Genomic DNA, 22,856 nt, shown 5'->3' with positions numbered 1-22,856 from the left:
ATTAGTGCCCCCCCTCTCTTGTTTTACCCTGTTTCTGTAGTTCAGGACTGCAGGGGAGAGTCAGGGAGCCTTCCTCCAACGGAGCTGTGAGGAAAAAATGGCGCCAGTGTGCTGAGGAGATAGGCTCCGCCCCCTTCTCGGCGGCCTTTCTCCCGCTTTTTTATGGAAAAATTGGCAGGGGTTAAATGCATCCATATAGCCCAGGAGCTACATGTGATGCATTTTTTGCCAAAAAAGGTGTTTTTATTGCGTCTCAGGGCGCCCCCCCCCAGCGCCCTGCACCCTCAGTGACCGGAGTGTGAAGTGTGCTGAGAGCAATGGCGCACAGCTGCGGTGCTGTGCGCTACCTTATTGAAGACAGGACGTCTTCTGCCGCCGATTTTCCGGACCTCTTCAGTCTTCTGGCTCTGTAAGGGGGCCGGCGGCGCGGCTCTGGGACCCATCCATGGCTGGGCCTGTGATCGTCCCTCTGGAGCTAATGTCCAGTAGCCTAAGAAGCCCAATCCACTCTGCACGCAGGTGAGTTCGCTTCTTCTCCCCTTAGTCCCTCGGTGCAGTGAGCCTGTTGCCAGCAGGTCTCACTGAAAATAAAAAACCTACTTTAAACTTTTACTCTAAGCAGCTCAGGAGAGCCCCTTAGTATGCACCCTTCTCGTTCGGGCACAAAAATCTAACTGAGGCTTGGAGGAGGGTCATAGGGGGAGGAGCCAGTGCACACCAGGTAGTCCTAAAGCTTTTACTTTTGTGCCCAGTCTCCTGCGGAGCCGCTATTCCCCATGGTCCTTTCGGAGTCCCCAGCATCCACTAGGACGTTAGAGAAATATATATATTATTATTTAAAACAAAAGCTGCAAAGCTTCCCCTTAAGTATATCAAAGCATAACTCATTTAGAACAATACTGACCACAGTAGAGTCATGAAAACCCCTTTGCTTAAACCTATATTAACTTCAACATACAGTAATGAAACTGCTCAAACCTAAAGGTGCCCGTGGGCTGGTGGTTGGGGAGACCCGCAGCCGACCTTCTCCTGCACAGCCAGGGATGCTGGACTCAATGGCTGTAGGCTGCAGCGGGCGGCCGGCCAGCGACTCTGCAGAGCGCAGATGGATATGCCACAGGCTGCCTGTAGTGGCTTTCTGAAGGCACGGGTGGGTACGGCTCGTAACGTCATGACTCATGCAGGTGATGTCCGCACCCGCTGCGCCACCCCAGGACTCAGCGCTCCAGGCTGCAGACTGATCAGCCTATTGGTTGATCAAGCCCTGACACTACAAATGATCAAGTGGCCTATTTATTAGATGGATTATGTCTTTAAAACAAGCAGAAACTGCTGTTTCCACATGTCTACGCCAGAATTACTCTAAGTATCACACTTATCTAATAAAGCTAAAAAGGAGATACAGGAGATACTATGATACGGTGTGTTGTGCCACAGTAATGGATACTGTTGTGCACCATGTTATAAGCCATTCAAAAGTTCTCACAAAGCATGTTTATTTATCTATATACTGTAAGAATATGCAAGAAAATACCATTCAATTGAGCAAAAATAATACACATTTATTAAAAAAAGTAGCATAAAATTAGCCAGAAAGTAGCATAATACCAGTGGAAAAGTAGCATACTATCAGTGACAAAATAGCAAATAGTATACAAACTAATCAACCTAGTAGTAGGTCTATAAGACTAACAATGCAGATATAATGTTAGATTTACCTTGGCCTCATCAGCCTATGGGCTACTTTCACACGCAGTGGCAGAACTTGTGAGTGGTGGGCCCAGGTTCAAATATATAATTTGGGCCCCCATCTTCCACCTCACCCCAAGTTCACAATATGCCACAAGGCAGTGGGTGACAAGTAGAGGCAGAGGATGACAGCATAATGTGTGGTGGGGGGGCAGAGGTTAACATACGAGAGGCGGAGGATGACAAATTTAGATTTTTACCTTGCAGATTGTGATGAATCTAACCCTAAAACTTAATATAAAAATTAGACTGTAGATGTGCTGTTTTTGCAATCTATATAGAACACAAAAATGTGCTAATCGAACCTTATAAATGCAACCAGGGCCGGATCTAGACCTTGTGGCACCCAGGGCAAAAAAAACAGGGGTGTGGCTTCATGGAGAAGGGGCGTGGTCAGTTATGCCCCCTGTGCCCCAGTACTGTGCCCCCTGTAGCTGTGCCATCAGTAGAATTGCCCCCAGTACTGTGCCCCCTGTATAGCTGTGCCCCCAGTAGTATTGCCCCAGTACTGTGCCCCCTGTAGAGTTGTGCCCCCTAGTTGTGATGCTTACAAAAATATAAATAAAAATAAATTAATACTCACAATCCCCGCTCCTGCTTCCCTCCATCTCCGGGCGCCGGTGCCGCTCCTCGGATCTATGGGAGAGACATCATGACGTCTCTCCCAAAGCACCGCATAGACACTAGAGGTTAATTATGACCTCTAGCGCCTATGTGCTGCTCCGACAATGCAGTGCGGTGTAGGATGACTTCATTGCGCACCGCACCGCATCTACACAGCACCGGGCGGCAACAGTAGCGGATCTTGCCATGGTGGCGGTGCCCTCCAGAAGGCGGCGCCCCGGGCAAAAATACGGCTTGCCCCGTAGCAAGATCCGCTACTGAATGCAACACACATTTCAAAGGCAAAGTAGATATAATTATTTTTTTAAATTTAGCAGCAAATGTTAAATGCTACTGTACTTAATTACATTTTTTATACCAACACTTCATGCAGTTTGTACTTTTCAATAACAATCTACAAAAATATACAAACCCATCTGATTAGCTGGTCACTTGCATTCTCATACCAGCCAGGTGATTAAAACGTCAGATGTATCTTTTTTGTGTTTACCATAATGGATCATTTACAAATGTGAAGAAGCATAACAGCAAAGGGCTTTTGATAACAATATGTGCCCATTACTGCACAAATACAACTGTTTTTATAGTGACATAAATAGATATGCAGACTGACAAAGCTAAATTCCTTTGTCGTATAATCAACCCTTTATGAAGCTAAGAACACTGTACGCTGTTTGCTTAGGAAATACCGTAAAGATACGCTATTTGCGTAACGATCGCACAGCCGTAGGCGAGACGCTCAAGCGTCACGTTCGCTCACGGCCCAGTGATCACAGGACACGTTATTGGTTATGTCTAGGGGAAAGATTCGCTGTAACGTAGCATACGCTAGAGACCACGAGGAGGTCACCAGCGGTGCAGACGCTCACAACACTATACCTTGATATTAAACCTTATACCGATGAAACACACAGAATACCTTAATGTGAGTACAGGGTGTAAATGCAACCTTGTGTAACCTGACTATCTACAAAGCTGTTTGAGCGTCACCGACGCTCAAGTGAACACTTAACACTATAGTAAATACACTGATACTGGTTTAGGGTTCCAAAGCCTATTATCTGTATTATATCTAGTATACTTGTAAAAGAGTAACACAGTACAAATGATACACTACAATATAACAAAGACTTCCTAACCAAACACCTAACTAAGGGATAAACTACAATGCTATCCTGGTCTAACACAATACAATACAATACTATAATACTATGAGAGATATAAGAGAAAAGAGGAGAGAGAGAGACGAGAGAGAGAGAGAGACGGAGAGACGGAGAGAGATGAGAGAAATTGGCTCACAGAAAGACAATGATTACGGAGAGAACTTACGCACAAAGGGTATGATCGCCTGCGCCTCGATATCCAGCTCCCGATTATCAGCAGATAACCGTTGATGAGAGAGTGAGAGCTGGATGTGGTCGGTCTGCCTATTTATGCCCCACACACAATGCAATCTCCTAGTCCCTACAATCCTACAGTTTATTGGACACAGGAATTCGGCCCTGTACTGTAACCAAAGGTCATAGGTTGATTCATACAGGTGGGCTGTGCTGAGTTTAAACAGCTCAGGTGGGTGGGAAAACTGGGTTTCCCGCCGCATACCTGAGTATGGGTAAATAATAGAAATGGACATAAACTTCTTATGTCCATAACTATTCGCACGAGCGATTAATCCGCTCCAAACCAACACCGGAATATTGCTAATTAAATACTCTTCCGATGGATACCAAACACTGCTGTATGACTCCTGTTAGACCCTTCGTGCAATACAAAGAGGGATTCCTCCGCTCAGGGACATTCTATCTAAACCAAACTTACAGAAACTATTGAGGGGAACATGATCTATAAACTACATTAATTGTGAACTTTTGTAACGAATGAGTCGCACGCTACGATCACATAAACTCTACCGTAAATGCGCATACTGCGCGTGCGAGTGCACGCTATTGCGGGTATGCGCTTCCACAGGAGAGCGTACGCATGCGCAGCACGGACCAGTGTGCGGTGCAAATATGGCAGTGTGCACTAAGACATTTTTCTGACTTTGACAAGACCAATGTGGAAGCATCTGCAGAAGTGTAAATGTTTTAACTGAAGAAGAAAAAAAGGAGATTTGATTTCTTGGAATGTGATTATTTAAAATACCTTTGTGAGTGGGGATAGAACATTTTTGGAACATTTTATGGTCAGGCGCATAGCCTTTCATAACAGGCAAAAGGACTTGATGTTTGGTTATTCAGAGATGCCAGAAACCCAACCATGGGGGTAATTCAGACCTGATCGCTGCTGTGCGTTTTCTTACAGTGGGCGATCAGGTCCAAACTGCGCATGTGTATGCACCGCAATGCACAGGCATGTTGCACGGGTATAAAGCAGATCACCACTCAGCGATAGGTTTGTGTGACGGATCCGTTCGCACGGGCGATCGCAAGGAGACTGACAGGAAGAAGGCATTTGTTGGTGGCAGGCGTGTCCAAGCGTTTGCAGGGAGGGTTCTGGACGTCAATTCCAGTCCCGGACAGGCTGAAGTGATCGCAGCAGCTAAGTCCCGGGCAACTCAGGGACTGCACAAGATCTGTTTTTACAGCTCTGCTACACATGCGTTCGCACACTTGCAGAGCTAAAATACACTCCCCTGTGGGCGGCGACTATCTGATCACAGTAGTACAAAAATGGCTTGCTAGTGAACATGTCTGAATTACCCCCCATGTCCCTTTGAAATGCGTTTTACACTTTTTAGTTGCATGTTAACAAAGTTCCAGATGAATTAAAAATATCCTGAATGTATTCTCACTGTCACTGTTCATTCATTTAAGGCATAAAAGAGTTGATAATCTATTAAAAAAATACATTTTTAAATTAATAAAGGTGGTGGTCCATAACCAATTGAAAATGTGAGTTTTTTTGCTTGCTTACTGATTGACACAGATTGAGTGTCTGCTACTGTTTCAAAAGATAGATTGAGGGCTTTCACACTGAAATGTGCTAGACCAGTGTTTCCAATCTCATGTCCTCATGTACCTCTAACAGTACATGTTTTCTGAATTTCTTTAATCATGCACAGGTGAGCTGATCTAATTTGCTGGGTCAGTAATTATCCCACTATAGATAGGTAACAATAGGAGGAATAGTGAGATACCTCACTAACTGGAGTGCACAACCTATCAACCTATTAACAAATAATTGTATTGCCGGCTATCCTATTAGCCCCGATGCGGCGCACTCACCCCCCACCCCCACCCCGATGCCAGCAATTATCGCCTATGTGTTTTTGCACAATTTTTGGGTCTGTTTTCAGCTGATTAAAAAAATGGCCTGTAACAGGATACCATGATATCTTGCCAATATTATCAGCCAAAAATGGATCAGCTCTAATTGGATACCCTCACAGTTCCATGTAAAATACATTTATTCACAATAAACATACAAAATAAACAGTTATTATCAAGTACCACAAATAAATTCTCTCTTCTGGTAATTGGACTCTTCCAGGAGAATGAATAAAACCAGTAGACAATACGCAAAGGTGATGATAATAATATTTTGTAAACTCAGTCATAAGTAATACCACACAAACTGGTGTTACTGGGGATTGCTACTAGATTGTCAGGAATCGGACTAATGTTAACAGAGGAGAAAACAGACTGAGCTCCAGGACTGTGCTACGCTCAACTCTGTGATCGATGTAGTGATGCACTTTCAGACAGCTGGAAAACACAGGAAGGGCACTACTAGTCACTTGTATCAGGCTAATGCTGTGCTCAACCTCTCATACATTCATTGGTTCCCAGCCACTATCAGTAAGCAAACTGGGGAGTGACAATTATCCCATCTGTTTTCATAAGCAGAAATCCTGAAAACATGACCTGTTGGGGGTACTTGATGACTGGAGTTGTGAACCACTGAGCTAGGAGAACAAACTAAGAGTAAGCTCATGTAGATATTGGAAAATTTTTTTTTTTTTTTTTTTTTAACATTTCAACAGTTGTTCTGATGACAACATGTATAATGTAAAAATTAATGTCATAATCCAATGTTTACCATCTATGAGAAATGAATAAGGAAATGGCTAATAGGCATAAATCAATACATGAAAACCTTCCTCTTTATTAGAGCTTATACCTAGACAACCCACATTAATGTCCCAATCTCCACTCTGAGCAGCAGTCACTCCTCTTGTTTGAGCTGTGCTCTAACAAAAGCAGAATCATCCCTTTATGATTTGTTGTCTTGTCTCCATTTGTTTTCTCTATACTGTATGTCCATTGCTGGGGAGTATTGTGACACTTTAAAAATCAATGAATATAATAATAAGATTTTACTCACCGGTAAATCTATTTCTCGTAGTCCGTAGTGGATGCTGGGAACTCCGTAAGGACCATGGGGAATAGGGGCTCCGAAGGAGGCTGGGCATTCTAGAAAGATTTATGACTACCTGGTGTGCACTGGCTCCTCCCACTATGACCCTCCTCCAAGCCTCAGTTAGGACACTGTGCCCGGACGAGCTGACATAATAAGGAAGGATTTTGAATCCCGGGTAAGACTCATACCAGCCACACCAATCACACAGTATAACTCGTGATACTATACCCAGTTAACAGTATGAATATAACTGAGCCTCTCAACAGATGGCTCAACAATAACCCTTTAGTTAGGCAATAACTATATACAAGTATTGCAGACAATCCGCACTTGGGATGGGCGCCCAGCATCCACTACGGACTACGAGAAATAGATTTACCGGTGAGTAAAATCTTATTTTCTCTGACGTCCTAGTGGATGCTGGGAACTCCGTAAGGACCATGGGGATTATACCAAAGCTCCCAAACGGGCGGGAGAGTGCGGGTGACTCTGCAGCACCGAATGAGAGAACTCCAGGTCCTCCTCAGCCAGGGTATCAATTTTGTAGAATTTTGCAAACGTGTTTGCCCCTGACCAAGTAACAGCTCGGCAAAGTTGTAAAGCCGAGACCCCTCGGGCAGCCGCCCAAGATGAGCCCACCTTCCCTGTGGAATGGGCTTTCACTGATTTAAGATGCGGCAGTCCAGCCGCAGAATGTGCCTGCTGAATCGTGTCACAGATCCAGCGAGCGATAGTCTGCTTAGAAGCAGGAGCACCCAGCCTGTTGGGTGCATACAGGATAAATAGCGAGTCAATTTTCCTGACTCTAGCCGTCCTGGAAACATAATTTTTCAAGGCCCTGACTACGTCCAGTAACTTGGAATCCTCCAAGTCCCTAGTAGCCGCAGGCACCACAATAGGTTGGTTCAAGTGAAAAGCTGATACCACCTTAGGGAGAAACTGGGGACGAGTCCTCAATTCTGCCCTATCCATATGGAAAATCAGATAAGGACTTTTATATGACAAAGCCGCCAATTCTGATACACGCCTGGCCGAAACCAAGGCCAATAACATGACTACTTTCAACGTGAGATATTTTAGATCCACGGTTTTTAGTGGTTCAAACCAATGTGATTTTAAGAAACTCAACACCACGTTGAGATCCCAAGGTGCCACTGGAGGCACAACCGGGGGCTGAATATGCAGCACTCCTTTTACCATGTCTGAACTTCAGGTACTGAAGCTAATGCTTTCTGGAAGAAAATCAACAGAGCCGAGATCTGTATCTTAATGGAGCCTAATTTTAGGTCTATAGACACTCCTGCTTGTAGGAAATGCAGAAATCGACCTAGTTGAAATTCCTCTGTTGGGGCCTTTTTTGGCCTCACACCAAGCAACATATTTCCGCCATATGCGGTGATAATGTTTTGCAGTTACATCTTTCCTGGCTTGAATCAGCGTAGGAATGACTTCCTCCGGAATGCCCTTTTCCTTTAGGATCCGGCGTTCAACCGCCATGCCATCAAACGTAGCCGCGGTAAGTCTTGGAACAGACAGGGCCCCTGCTGCAGCAGGTCCTGTCTGAGCGGCAGAGGCCATGGGTCCTCTGATATATTTTCTTGAAGTTCTGGGTACCAGGCTCTTCTTGGCCAATCCGGAACCACGAGTATCGTTCTTACTCCTCGCCTTCTTATTATTCTCAGTACCTTTGGTATGAGAGGCAGAGGGGGGAACACATAAAACGACTGGTACACCCACGGTGTTACCAGAGCGTCCACAGCTATCGCCTGAAGGTCCCTTGACCTGGCGCAATATCTTTTATAGCTTTTTGTTGAGGCGGGACGCCTTCATGTCCACCTGTGGCCTTTCCCAATGGTGTACAATCCTTTGGAAGACTTCTGGATGAAGTCCCCACACTCTCGGGTGGAAGTCGTGTCTGCTGAGAAGATCTGCTTCCCAGTTGTCCACTCCGGGAATGAACACTGCTGACAGTGCTAACACATGATTTTCCGCCCATGGGAGAATCCTTGTGGCTTCTGCCATCGCCATCCTGCTTCTTGTGCCGCCCTGTTGGTTTACATGGGCGACTGCCGTGATGTTGCCTGATTGGATCAGGACCGGCTGGTTTTGAAGCAGAGGCCTTGCCTGACCCAGGGCATTGTAAATGGCCCTCTGTTCCAGAATATTTATGTAGGGAAGTCTCCTGACTTGACCAAAGTCCCTGGAAGTTTCTTCCCTGTGTGACTGCCCCCCAGCCTCAAAGGCTGGCATCCATGGTCACTAGGACCTAGTCCTGTATGTCGAACCTGCGGCCCTCTTGAAGATGGGCACTCTGCAGCCACTACAGTAGAGATACCCTGGTCCTTGGAGACAGGGTTATCAGCCTAATGCATCTGAAGATGCGACCCGGACCACTTGTCTAACAGGTCCCCCTGAAAAGTTCTTGCATGGAACCTGCCGAATGGGATTGCTTCGTAGGAAGCTAACATTTTTCCCAGGACTCGCGTGCAATGATGCACCGATAACTGTTTTGGCTTCAGGAGGTCTCTGACTAGAGATGACAGCTCCTTGGCTTTCTCCACCGTGAGAAACACTTATTTCTGGTCTGTGTCCAGAACCATCCCAGGAACAGTAGACGTGTCGTAGGAACCAGCTGTGACTCTGGACTGTTTAGAATCCAACCGTGCTGTTGTAGCACTTTCCAAAATAGTGCTACCCCGACTAGCAACTGCTCCTTGGACCTCGCCCTTATAAGGAGATTGTCCAAGTACGGGATAATTAAAACTCCCCTTTTTCGAAGGAGTATCATCATTCCGGCCATTACCTTGGTAACACCCTCGGTGCCATGTACAGTCCAAACGGCAGAGTCTGGACTTGGTAATGGTAATCCTGTACCACAAATCTGAGGTACTCCTGACGAGGATAGTAAATAGGGACATGCAGGTAAGCATCCTTGATGTCCCGGGATACCATGTAATCCCCCTCGTCCAGGCTTGCAATAACCGCCCTGAGCAATTCCATCTTGAACTTGAATTTTTTATGCATGTGTTCAAGGATTTTAAATATAAAGAAGGGTCATACCGAACCATGCGGTTTCGGTACCCCAAACCGTGTGGAATAGTAACCGCGTCCTTGTTGAAGTAGGGGCACCTTAAGTATTACCTGCTGGGAATACAGCTTATTAATTGCCTCTAGCACAGCCTCCCTGCCTGAGGGAGTTGTCGGCAAGGCATATTTGAGGAAACGGCGGGGGGAAGACATCTCGAATTCCAGCTTGTACCCCTGAAATACTACTTGAATGAAACAGGGATCCACCTGTGAGCGAGCCCACTGATCGCTGAAATTTTTGAGACGGCCCCCCACCGTACCTGGCTACACCTGTGGAGCCCCCGCGTCATGCTGTGGACTCAGAGGAGGCGAGAGAAGAATTATAATTCTGGGAACAGGCTGACTGGTGCAGCTTTTTCCCTCTTCCCTTGTCTTTGTACAGAAAGGAAGCATTTATAGTGCAATACCTGTGAAAAAAGGGGAATTAGTAAATGTATACAGCCCTTTTAGGTTTTTTCGGTCCTGCCGGGTTCTCTTGCTGCCGGCTCTGTGTCCCGCTATTGTCTTTATGCGGGATAGTCCAAAACACCTATCTTTCCCTATGCTACCCACCTTATGTTTTTCAGTGGTGGGAAGGGATCTTCACTCCGGGCGGCTTGGTGTCTCTTCTCCGCGGACGTGACTTGCTGTGGTCGCGTCTTCTGTGTGCAGTGTTAAACTGCTGCGGCCGCTCCTGGTCCCGGCATCTAAGGCGGACGGGTTAAAGTCTTTTTTTCTGTGCGCTCTGTTTGAATGGCAGTGCACGGACCGTAATTGCTTTCCAACGCGTTTCGGGCTGCACGCCTTTTATCGAGGATAACACTGGTTTAGCCTATCTGATTATTTATAAGAAAAAACTTTATTGATTAATTGTTAAAAAACCGGAAACTCCTCCCCGGAAATGGGGTAGGAAAAAAGCGGTTTGCACATGGCCCAGTTAAAAATAATTTTCAGGTATTGCACTTGAAAAATGTGAAGAAACTGTACAAAGTGTAATGATATAAAAAATGTATAATAATGTGTAAAAAGGGTATATTTAATTTAAAAACGGGATTTCATTTATAATTGTATTAACACAACATTTTATAAAAAGTGTGTATAAAAGAATATAATTATAAAAAAATTATATATAAAAATATATATTTTTTATGATTTTTTTAAAAAGACATTAAATTCAATGTCCACATTGAGACCAGCAGGTTGTAATGTTTGAAGATTAAAGATCCAATGTGGACATAGAATTTAATGTCTTTTTAAAAAAATCATAAAAAATATATATTTTTATATATAATTTTTTTATAATTATATTCTTTTATACACACTTTTTATAAAATGTTGTGTTAATACAATTATAAATGAAATCCCGTTTTTAAATTAAATATACCCTTTTTACACATTATTATACATTTTTTATATCATTACACTTTGTACAGTTTCTTCACATTTTTCAAGTGCAATACCTGAAAATTATTTTTAACTGGGCCATGTGCAAACCGCTTTTTTCCTACCCCATTTCCGGGGAGGAGTTTCCGGTTTTTTAACAATTAATCAATAAAGTTTTTTCTTATAAATAATCAGATAGGCTAAACCAGTGTTATCCTCGATAAAAGGCGTGCAGCCCGAAACGCGTTGGAAAGCAATTACGGTCCGTGCACTGCCATTCAAACAGAGCGCACAGAAAAAAAGACTTTAACCTGTCCGCCTTAGATGCCGGGACCAGGAGCGGCCGCAGCAGTTTAACACTGCACACAGAAGACGCGACCACAGCAAGTCACGTCCGCGGAGAAGAGACACCAAGCCGCCCGGAGTGAAGATCCCTTCCCACCACTGAAAAACATAAGGTGGGTAGCATAGGGAAAGATAGGTGTTTTGGACTATCCCGCATAAAGACAATAGCGGGACACAGAGCCGGCAGCAAGAGAACCCGGCAGGACCGAAAAAACCTAAAAGGGCTGTATACATTTACTAATTCCCCTTTTTTCACAGGTATTGCACTATAAATACTGCAACATTTAATTGTTGCAAATACATGATACATTGTCAATAGCGCCTTGTTCTTAACACATCTGTTAGTATTTATCCCATTATCCTTCTTGTTCAGGGCAGCTGAAACACAAAAATCCAGGCACCAGCGCAGTTTTTCTTCTTTTTATACAGAAAGGAAGCGCCTTTGACCCGCTTGCTTTTCTGAAGCCGAAAGGACTGTACCTGATAATACAGTGCTTTCTTAGTCTGTGAGGAAAACTGAGTTAAAAATATTTCTTCCCAGCTGTTGCTGCGGATACGAGGTCCCAGAGACCATCCCCAAATAATTCCTCACCCTTATAAGGCAGAATCTCTATGCGCCTTTTAAGGTCAGCATCACCTGTCCAGTGACAGGTCTCTAATACCCTCCTGACAGAATGGACATTACATTCATTTTGGATGCCAGCCGGCAAAATATCCCTCTGTGCATCCCTCATATATAAGACGACGTCTTTAATATGTTCTCATGTCAGCAAACTAGTATGTTTGACAGGGTCACCGACCACGCTGCAGCAGCACGCTCTGCAGGTTTCAGTCTAGTACCTGAGTGTGTAAATACAGACTTCAGGATAGCCTCCTGCTTTTTATCAACAGGTACCTTCAAAGTGGCCGTTCCTAAAACGGCAGTGCCACCTATTTTGACAACAGTGTGAGCGCCTATCCACCCTAGGGGATATCTCCCAGCGTAACTTATCCTCTGGCGGGAAAAGGTACGCCATCAGTAACTTTTTAGAAATTACCAGTTTCTTATCAGGGGGAACCCACGCTTTTCACACATTTCATTCATTCATCTGATGGGGGAACAAAACACTGCCTGCTTTTTCTCCCCAAACATAAAAACCCCATTTTTAGAGGTTAATGTCATAATGTGTAACACATTCTTTTTATTGCCGGGATCAAGTCACGGATGTTCCTAGTGGATTGTGTATATGTCTCAACCTTGTCGACACTGGAGTCAGATTCCGTGTCGACATCTGTGTCTGCCATCTGAATGAGCGGGCGTTTTTGAGCCCCTGATGGCCTTTGAGACGCCTGGGCAGGCACGGGCTGAGAAGCCGGCTGTCCCACCGCTGTTACGTCATCCACCCTTTTATGTAAGGAGTTGACACTGTCGGTTAATACCTTTTACCTAACCATCCACTCTGGTGTCGGCCCCACAGGGGGCGACATCACATTTATCGGCATCTGCTCCGTCACTATATAAGCCTCCTCCTCAAACATGTCGACACAGCTGTACCGACACACCGCACACACACAGGGAATGCTCTGACTGAGGACAGGACCCACAAAGCCCTTTGGGGAGACAGAGAGAGAGAGTATGCCAGCACACACCAGAGCGCTATATAATGAGGGGATTAACACTATAACTGAGTGAATTTTCCCCCATAGCTGCTTGTATATACAATATTGCGCCTAAATTTAGTGCCCCCCCCCCCCTCTCTTTTTTACCCTTTGAGCCTGAAAACTACAGGGGAGAGCCTGGGGAGCTTTCTTCCAGTTGCACTGTGAAGAGAAAATGGCGCCAGTGTGTCTGAGGGAGATAGCTCCGCCCCTTTTCCGCAGCCTATTCTCCCGCTTTTTTCTGGATTCTGGCAGGGGTATTTACCACATATATAGCCTCTGGGGCTATATATTGTGGTATTTTTGCCAGCCAAGGTGTTTTTATTGCTGCTCAGGGCGCCCCCCCCCCCCAAGCGCCCTGCACCCTCAGTGACCGGAGTGTGAAGTGTGTATGAGGAGCAATGGCGCACAGCTGCAGTGCTGTGCGCTACTTTGGTGAAGACTGATGTCTTCTTCCGCCGTTTTTCCGGACCTCTTCTTGCTTCTGGCTCTGTAAGGGGGACGGCGGCGCGGCTCCGGGACCGAACACCAAGGACTGGGCCTGCGGTCGATCCCTCTGGAGCTAATGGTGTCCAGTAGCCTAAGAAGCCCAATCCGGCTGCAAGCAGGCGAGTTCGCTTCTTCTCCCCTTAGTCCCTCGCTGCAGTGAGCTTGTTGCCAGCAGGTCTCACTGAAAATAAAAAACCTAAATCTATACTTTCTTTCTAAGGGCTCAGGAGAGCCCCTAGTGTGCATCCAACCTCGGCCGGGCACAAGATCTAACTGAGGCTTGGAGGAGGGTCATAGTGGGAGGAGCCAGTGCACACCAGGTAGTCATAAATCTTTCTAGAGTGCCCAGCCTCCTTCGGAGCCCGCTATTCCCCATGGTCCTTACGGAGTTCCCAGCATCCACTAGGACGTCAGAGAAAATAATAATAATAATAATAATAATAATAATAGAATATCAAATGCTATGCACTTGTATTAATCTTTACAAAATGCGCTGAATAGTATACAATTACTTACAGTGCAAATTTGGTAATAAAACATATTGCATTGGAAGATGCCAACTGTCTGTAGGATTGTGGGCATCTGGATGCATATTCCTAAATTGCTAAGCAGTTTTAATGCGTCAGAATAATGAAAAGATATATTTGTAATAAAACTGAAAAGAACGCAGAAATAGTTATGAACTAACTTGTGAAAATTTTCTAAATCAAAAATCCTAAGAAAAAAAAAACAGATTTTGAAGAATTATGGCAAAATGAAGGCTCTCTTCATGACTAACATTCTTAGATATTTCCAGCATTTGCTATATTTATCTATAGCAAAATGGGCCTATTTAACAAGATCAGAGAAGCACAGCTTTTAGGAGCTTGTGTCCAATAGTTAACGCTATCTGAGGATGGCAGTAGCAACCTAACATAAATCCCACTAGAGAGAGTGGAGAGGGATCACATCTGATTCCTCTTCTTCTTTATGTCTAGCTTGTGCACGTGTTGACCTATGGCTGTGCAGTGATTATAGCCATGACAGTACTCAGAAGTAAATATTGCTGCCAAGTAAGTCTTCATTAATAAGCCTCTTATTGGAGGCACTGTTTCAGCATGACATTTTTAATAAATAATAAGTGGTGACAAATAATGCTAATTTCTGGGCTTAATAAATAGGCTCCATAGTGTGATGGTAAACTATGCTGATGAAAGATGTAAGAGTATCTCAATACTCATAATTTCCAATTAGTTTCAAGTTTCTCATTAACAGAGTTGATTAAGTTTCAGAAAGAATACCTCCCCCAGCTGTCCAGACATAGGTGGGATGGTCTGGGTTCTGAAGAAATATTAGGAAGTACATAATATCCCACTTAGAAAAAAGGTGAGAGGATACTGGGAAGATATGTGTAGACAAGCATTTGATATATATATATATATATATATATATATATATATAGAACAACACATATTGATCCATATTCCTGCACTTCTATTAAAGTATTATCTACTAAAATGATTACTATAAAATTAATCTTAGCTGAATCTCTTGAAGAAATCCCACCAGCAAGAGTTCTATCTAACAATGTGTAATGAAATTAATGAAGAGGGTGCTTTAGTAGACGCAGTGTGATGGCTACCTCTTAGTTTGTCACATATGTGGTCTAACTTACAAATGACGTTTTCATCTCATGAATATTGATACACCATTAATTCACATGTACCTGATAGTAGACACATTTTGACACTAAAAAGATTACTACATTTATTAAAATAATATTTCCATATAAAAAAAGTTTACAATTCCAATGACACTTAATATATAGGCACCATATAGCTGGAGATCTGATATCACTTTTTCTGCTTCATAGAATGTTGCCATTTTTGTCACCATCCTAGACAGAATATGAGCTCACACCAAATGTGGCTTGCTGTAATGTGAACACAGATTTCAAACACCCAATGCGGGGTGGAACTAAAGCAGGAAAGCGGCATTACAGTGTTTAAAATACCAACACTGACTAATTAAGAAAGCTAACCCTGATCCCTAACTCCCCTAACCCAACATTTCCCGCAGCCTGACCCTAACCCTGAAAATAGAATAAAAGAATATATAGGCACTGATAATGTTCCCATAGCACTATCCATATATTACCCTTTTTTTCTACCTCTGACCTCTGCAGTTTCAACGGAGTTAACTGGAAACTCTGATTTTTAAAAGAGGACACTTATAAACAGAAATGAAGCACTGCTGGTCCCAGAGAGATTATTCACAGTATGTACACTGAGACAATTTTATATTAACAAAGTATGCATTTATTTACACATTAATTTGTGATCCAATAGGACTTGTTACTTTTATCTAAAAGAACACAATAACATTTGTGTAGCAATCTTTGCTTGAAACAGATTTGTTACTTGTGAGCAGATAGCCCACAGATGGCTACACTTGTTTGATATTATGTATTTCCACACAGACTACAGCAGAGAAAATATTCTTTAAGTGGCCAAGGATGTTAGTAGCAATATTTCCATTTTGCAGCAAAATTGTGTTAATAAACAAAGCAGCACATGTTTAGTTGATCAAGATCCGCATGCAAACAAGCATCCAATGTTAGTCAAGCCTAGATCCTGTTCTCAATGCACACAGCAATATATGGGTAATTCATCCAAATTATAAGCAAACTTTGCATGTACTCCCATTACAGATAATTTCTTAAGGTGTTAGTCAAGTTCAAGCACATAACATTTGTTGGTATACCACAAAAAAGTATTTGCACAATTATGGGAACAGATCCCTTGTATCATAATCACTAATTCCCAGGGTGTTAGAGGTACTCAATCCGCTGTTTTTATGCTCCAAAGTATGAGGGTTTTAAATTGATAATCCAGAAATTAGCTCACTGATTTATTATAGTCTGCAATAGAACATTGAGGGAAAGGATGGCGACACACAGAACGGCCATCAGGGCAGGAATTGTGATGGGCAAGAGTGACTAAATGGTTGCCAGGCATTTTGCAGTGTCGGGCCACAGTTTGGCAACGTTGCGCTATATGATCATCTATCACATCCCGTACAGCATGAATCTGCTTCGCTGTGAATCACATTGGATCCATAAGCTGGATACACTGGCACGGAGAGGCTTGAATTAGCAGCTAGGGTTATGTGCATTTATTTAAATTCTGTAATTTAATTTAAATGATGTAACTTTGTATCAATTTGTGTCATTCTGCTTGTTACTGTTGGATATATATTTAATATGCTGTATTTTTGTACCAAACATGTGCAATTATCTGTATCTTTGACAGTCAGCTGTTTCTAATTACGGGTTGAGCTGGTAACGGACGGATGATGACGCCATCTTGTGGGCGCCAGTCTTCCAGTTCCGGACGCCACTGACACACTTGCGGAGAGGGATATACGGTGAGATTATGTTTGTATGTTGTTTGTACTTGCCTGATGACGGTGGATTAAAGCACCAAAACGTTGAAGTTACATATGCCTCATTCGTCTTCATTATACAGAGGTCCACAGTCCATACACTATATATATATATATATATATATATATATATATATATATATATATATAGAGATCCGAAAGAAACAGCGGCACTCGAGGATTTTCGTGAAGCAAGCAAAAATGTATTCAAAGAAAGTTACAAAAAGCTTTTTGTAACTTTCTTTGAATACATTTTTGCTTGCTTCAGGCTTTTTGTAACTTTCTTTGAATACATTTTTGCTTGCTTCAGGCTTTTTGTAACTTTCTTTGAATACATTTTTGCTTGCTTTGGCTTTTTGTAACTTTCTTTGAATACATTTTTGCTTGCTTCACGAAAATCCTCGAGTGCCGCTGTTTCTTTCGGATCTCTGCATTTCTACTACAGAAGGCACCGGGGTACCTTCACGCCAGATAGGAGAGTGCCAGTCCCATTTGGGATATATATATATATATATATATACACACACACACACACACACACACACACACACACACACACACACACAGTATATATATATATATATATATACACACACACACACACACACACACACAGTATATATCAAAACGGGTACTGGAAATAAAGACTTTTACGCAGGTTACACTGAAGCACAGCATGCACAGGCTTGGGCCTGGTCACACGGGTACATAACTTAATATTAGCAAATGAATGCAAATGTCTTAGCACTCCCTGTACTCAACAGTCATTCTGCTGCAATGGCCTGCAGCCATTATCCATTATGCTCTACTGGCACAGCCAACATCCAAAGGCCCTGAAAATGCAACTGCATCCTACTCACTGGCCTCTAACAGGCATCAGTGCCATGAGCAGTGGGTGTAAGGGAGTTTTAAACCCCTATCCTGCTTCTGACTTCCTGCTGGCTCTGGGTGCGCTGGAAGACCAATTGTATTTTTGCACCTTGAGATGTGCAGCCCGTAAACCCCAGAGCTCCACACTACTACTGCAGGTGCAGAATGTGCAGGTCTAGTTTCCCTCTCCCTTGGAGGTGTTGAAGCTAAAAGGTAAGATAGTCACCAAAACAACTCTACAAATGTGTGGTAAGCACATTTGTAGAGTTGTGTTGGTGACTATCTTACCCTTTAAAAGCCACAAGTGTGGCAGGTGAGCTTTAAACCAGTTAATCACATTTTCTCCTATGCGATAGCAGTTTCCAGGTCTCCAAAAACATCTTTGTGAAAATTTATGTGATAGAGTAGGACTTGCAGTCAAATGGGGTCCCGTGAAGTGGGCTGCAAGCTTAAATGCATTGTACAATTCATGAACTAAAACCTCATTGTTTATCCAGTTGTATATTAAAGCATTAGGGCAAATGAAACTAATAAGGAGAGTGCAGGGTTCTCTGTATATTTATAGTTGAGCAGGTGGTCACAGCCTACTGCACCCCAACCTAGGGGTGGGGAGTACGTGAGTGCACCTCTCTCCTGGGAATGGCGAGTGCTGTGGATTCCCATATGTATACAGGCCAATCCACATCAAATCACCCCACAAAAAATGAAATGTCCACCACCCATCTCAGATTTGTACAATTTTTTTTTAGTTAAGAGAGGATGGCAAAACTATTTCTGCCAAATATCTCGACTGTCAATTCAATTTGACTGACAATTAATTTATTATATATTGATTTTTAAATGTATAAAATTATGTACTAATCCTAGGTTCTTTATCCAGTTTATTTCAAGTATCACGGGTGTTTATTAAGGAATCACCATGGAATTTGCACCCCTAAGGTAACTCTTCCTCCCAAATCCAAACCAAATTCTTTATCTGCTTTATTTTTTGAGTTATGGTAAAAACGCACATTATTCGAATATACTTAAAAACGCTAGGTTCAATCAACATTAGATATCCCAATTATTTTTAATGTGCTTAACAAAGGTATACATTACTACCACACCAAAAAATCAGCATGGTACACTGTTAGTGGAGAAAAAAAATCATGAAGTTGACGTTTAATTACTGTTGTACCACATACATAATTAACACAAAAAAAAGAAAAAAAAAGAAATCATGAAATTTTAAAATTTAAACATAACTTGAGTTCCTAACTTATATAATGTCACAGAATACATAGTAAAACAATCAAGAAAGTGTAAAGAAACCCATGGCATACTGGCAGAACCTGAACAATATAGAGGGAAAGCCCTTCCTGTTCAAATTGTTCATCAGGAACAGAAGTTTTACAAAGATGATGAACATTCTCGCATGTGCCCTGGAAAGAAAGTCTGGTTCTGTAAAAGTTCCAGGAGGAAAAAAGATTCAAACAGAAAAGGCTGCTCCTAGTAAACTTGAAAGAGCTTTATCTTGCTTTCAAATACCGTTTACAGACAAGTTGGTTGTCTAAAGTTTGTACCTCAGATTGTAAGCTCGCAAGAGCAGGGCCTTCTTTCCTCATGTGCCTTTCCTTTTCTTAGTTACACTATCTTATACTCCATACTCCCCTTGATGGCACCTAACCCCGGGTTTTCTATACCTGTCCTATATTGTCTTGAACAGTAAGTGCTGTTTTCTTGTTTGCTCATTTGATTACGTACTGTGTAATGGGCACTGCGGATCCCTTGTGGCGCCATATAAATAAAGGATAATAATAATAATAGTAATAATAATAATAATTAATATGACCTACATGGTGTGTAAGCATTGCTGCAAGATATATGCATTCTGTCTGTGTTTGCGAAACTCACCAAAATGTAAAAAAATATTGGTTGCTGCTCTACCACTAAAGATGGACTACAAAGACCTAACTGAAGTCCTTGTTTGTTCTTCAGTCTCAAAATCTTGTATGCTTCATCGATGTGATAAATGCCAGGTCTGGAAGCACTTGAGAAAACAGTTGAAAAACTTTATCTTGATAGTGACATGGGTGATGAGGACACAATTGTTTATAAGCAATTTGTAGTGCTGTTGATGATGCAACAGCCCATCTGTATACAGCAAAGTCGCAGGCTGAATACCTACGTCAGTTGAAGGAAACCAATCGACCAGAAACAGAAGCTATGTGTTACTAGATTTTGCAGAAAATTATTAATTTGTGTGTCATAATGCCACTCGGACACTTCACAAGCAACACTTCACCCATATGTTGTATACAGATAAAGCCACGCTGTACGGCATATGCATCGCGGCATATTGCAAATGCGCTGTGCTTCAACTGATCACAGATGGCATTCGCTTCATAGGCTTCTATTGGTGTGCATTTGTGGGCACACTTGCAGCGAGGCAATGATTAGCGTGGCTACATCTGTTTTTTAGGTAAGATGATTGTGTGACACTTTAAACTGTGTGAGTCTGTGTGTTGTAAGTGATACCCGTGACAATGTAGCCATAACTGTGCATGCCTTCATTACGGTAGTTATGAAACACTTAGCGGAACTATTACTAAAATTGGAGTAGGTTCACTACTTTAGTGGTGGTGCTAGTAAACGTCTAGCCACCCGCACCAGTCTGCAAGCACTTGGAAACGCATCACATCTTGAGACCTTTGAACCGGTATAGCTGGGCTGAAAAGATATACAGTATGGCATAAAGTTTTTCTACGTGTCACAAAATGAAAAACAAGACTGCAAAACCAATCTGCATAACCATCTAGAAACAGCAAAGACTGTGGTAGGAACACTTGCTCATCACCAATTTCGGCCTATTAGTTATAATGAACTACACATATTCAGATTGTCATCACACAACATGACGACAGCAGGAACCACATTTTGGGGGAGTGGGGGGTATCCAATTACAGGTGAAAATATATGGGAACATTTTTCCCGATGTTTCACCCATATTTTTTTTTACAGGCTATCCAATTTGTTTTTTGGCAGGTGAAACAAATCCCTGACAAACTGGCGCGAGCTGCGGCTTTATGGGGCTAATTGGATAACCTCCAGTGGGACAATTAACCCATTAATTTACCATGGATAATTGCATAACCCCTTTAGTGTCACTAGGACCACAGTCATAAAAAATGTAGACAATAGTGATCTGCAACCTGGAACATACATAGCAGCAGGATACAATAACATCTGGTACATTGGGGTAAATGCATGAAGTGAGCCAGTGGAGAAGTTGCCCATGGCAACCAATCAGCTGCTCCGTACAATTGTATAGTATGCAAATTATAAATGTTACTTCAATGCTGATTGGTTGCCATGGGCAACTTATCCACTAGCTCACTTCTCCACACTTATCACTACTTCATACATTTACCCCATTATTCAATGTAATGAGGAGGAACAAGATGTGCTTGTACACTTCATGAAACAAAACTAAACATATGTGTTGTCCTGGCCCTCAGTGTTTGTTCCTGTTATTCATGTCCCCTGTCAGGGGCAAATGCAGGATTTTTACAGGGAGGTTTCCAAAAAATAAAAATAACACACGCATACAGCTGTATATTTAGCACACATGTATGTTGCAAACACACACACAGCAATATATGGCACACATGTATGTCAACACACACACACACACACACACACACACACACACACACACACACACACAGTTACAGTACTATATACAGTATACAGCACACATATTGCACACACAGTTACATTATATATCACACATGTATGACACACACAGTATAGCAGCACACATGTATGCCTCACACACACAGTTACAGTATATAGCACACTTACACTGTTACACACACCTTTTTCAAAATAAAATAAAACAGCCATGTAAAGCAAGAAAATAGTAAATAAACCACCATCATTTATGAAAGCACCCCTCTCCCCCCCATATACCCAGGCATGCGAGTCAGACACACTCCTGCAGAGGAATTACTGAGTAGTGACCCAGCCAACATCAAAGACACCCACCCATCACTCTCCCAGCTTGGCCCCCCGACACAAGAGACACACACCTTTTGGCTGCTGCAGAGTCTGAGGAGCCTAACCAGCTCTCTCCAAGTAAACTTCCTGAGAGGAGCTCCCTCTACTGTTCATTCAGGCAGCCTCCAGCTCTCAGAAAATATGTGGAGACAGCTGCCGCACACCCTGCGGAGCTACTACATCTCAATAGAAAAAACAGATGTATCAGTCAGTTGTGCGATGGATCGGTGGGCAGGAGGGGGGTTTCCAGGTACTCGGAAACCCCCCCTGCATGCGCGTATGCCTGTGTAACGGAAGTGCCCACTATCCAAGGAAGGGCTGTAAGGCACTTTCTGCTGACACTTTAAGGAAAATTACAGACTGTTACAACAGGTTCCAAACAAGGGAAAGATAATGCAATTGTTGAATGGGGTATAGTATGGCTGACCGGCGGTCTCCTGACCGCCGCTCAGCTTACCGACGCCGGGATCCCGGCAGCATACCGATGCCTGGATCCCGGCGGGGAGGGGTGAGTGCAGCAAGCCCCTTGCGGGCTCGCTGCGCTCGCCACGCTTGCGCTCGCCACGCTGCGGGCTCGGTGGCGACCTGCGGTCGCCACGGGTTCTATTCCCACTCTATGGGTGTCGTGGACACCCACGAGTGGAAATAGTCCCTGTTGGTCGGCATGCCGACCATCGGGATAGCGAGCCTTCGGGACGATGGAGGAGGTCATGTGACTGTCGGTCAGCAGACCGCCGGTCATATGAATACCACCCGTTGAATGAACTTAAGTTATGGACTCAAGTTATGTTTAATATTTTACATTTCATGATTTCTTGTGTTAATTATGTATGCAATACAACAGTAATTGAACGTCAACTTCATGATTT

General features: G+C 43.1%; 1 protein-coding gene and 1 long non-coding RNA gene across 6 annotated transcripts in view; one reads left to right on the top strand and one right to left on the bottom strand.

Annotated features, from left to right (window-relative positions):
- The window catches only part of TBC1D22A (TBC1 domain family member 22A), a 1,169,061-nt gene that overhangs the window by 87,899 nt on the left and 1,058,306 nt on the right, over nucleotides 1-22,856 (bottom strand). The gene's annotated exons all lie outside the window — the stretch shown is intronic.
- LOC134932570 (uncharacterized) overlaps nucleotides 1-22,856 on the top strand; it is an 88,920-nt gene that overhangs the window by 52,676 nt on the left and 13,388 nt on the right. For all 3 annotated transcript variants that reach the window (XR_010179400.1, XR_010179399.1, XR_010179398.1), the window contains exons 2-3: nucleotides 15,821-15,912; nucleotides 16,947-17,061. This is a non-coding gene — a long non-coding RNA (uncharacterized LOC134932570). The remainder of the gene's footprint in view (nucleotides 1-15,820; nucleotides 15,913-16,946; nucleotides 17,062-22,856) is intronic.

The sequence above is a fragment of the Pseudophryne corroboree genome, chromosome 6 (genome assembly GCF_028390025.1).
Source record: "Pseudophryne corroboree isolate aPseCor3 chromosome 6, aPseCor3.hap2, whole genome shotgun sequence".
Taxonomy (NCBI): domain Eukaryota; kingdom Metazoa; phylum Chordata; class Amphibia; order Anura; family Myobatrachidae; genus Pseudophryne; species Pseudophryne corroboree.
Note: the sequence above shows the minus strand (reverse complement) of the source record. Positions and strands in the feature narration are given on the sequence as shown.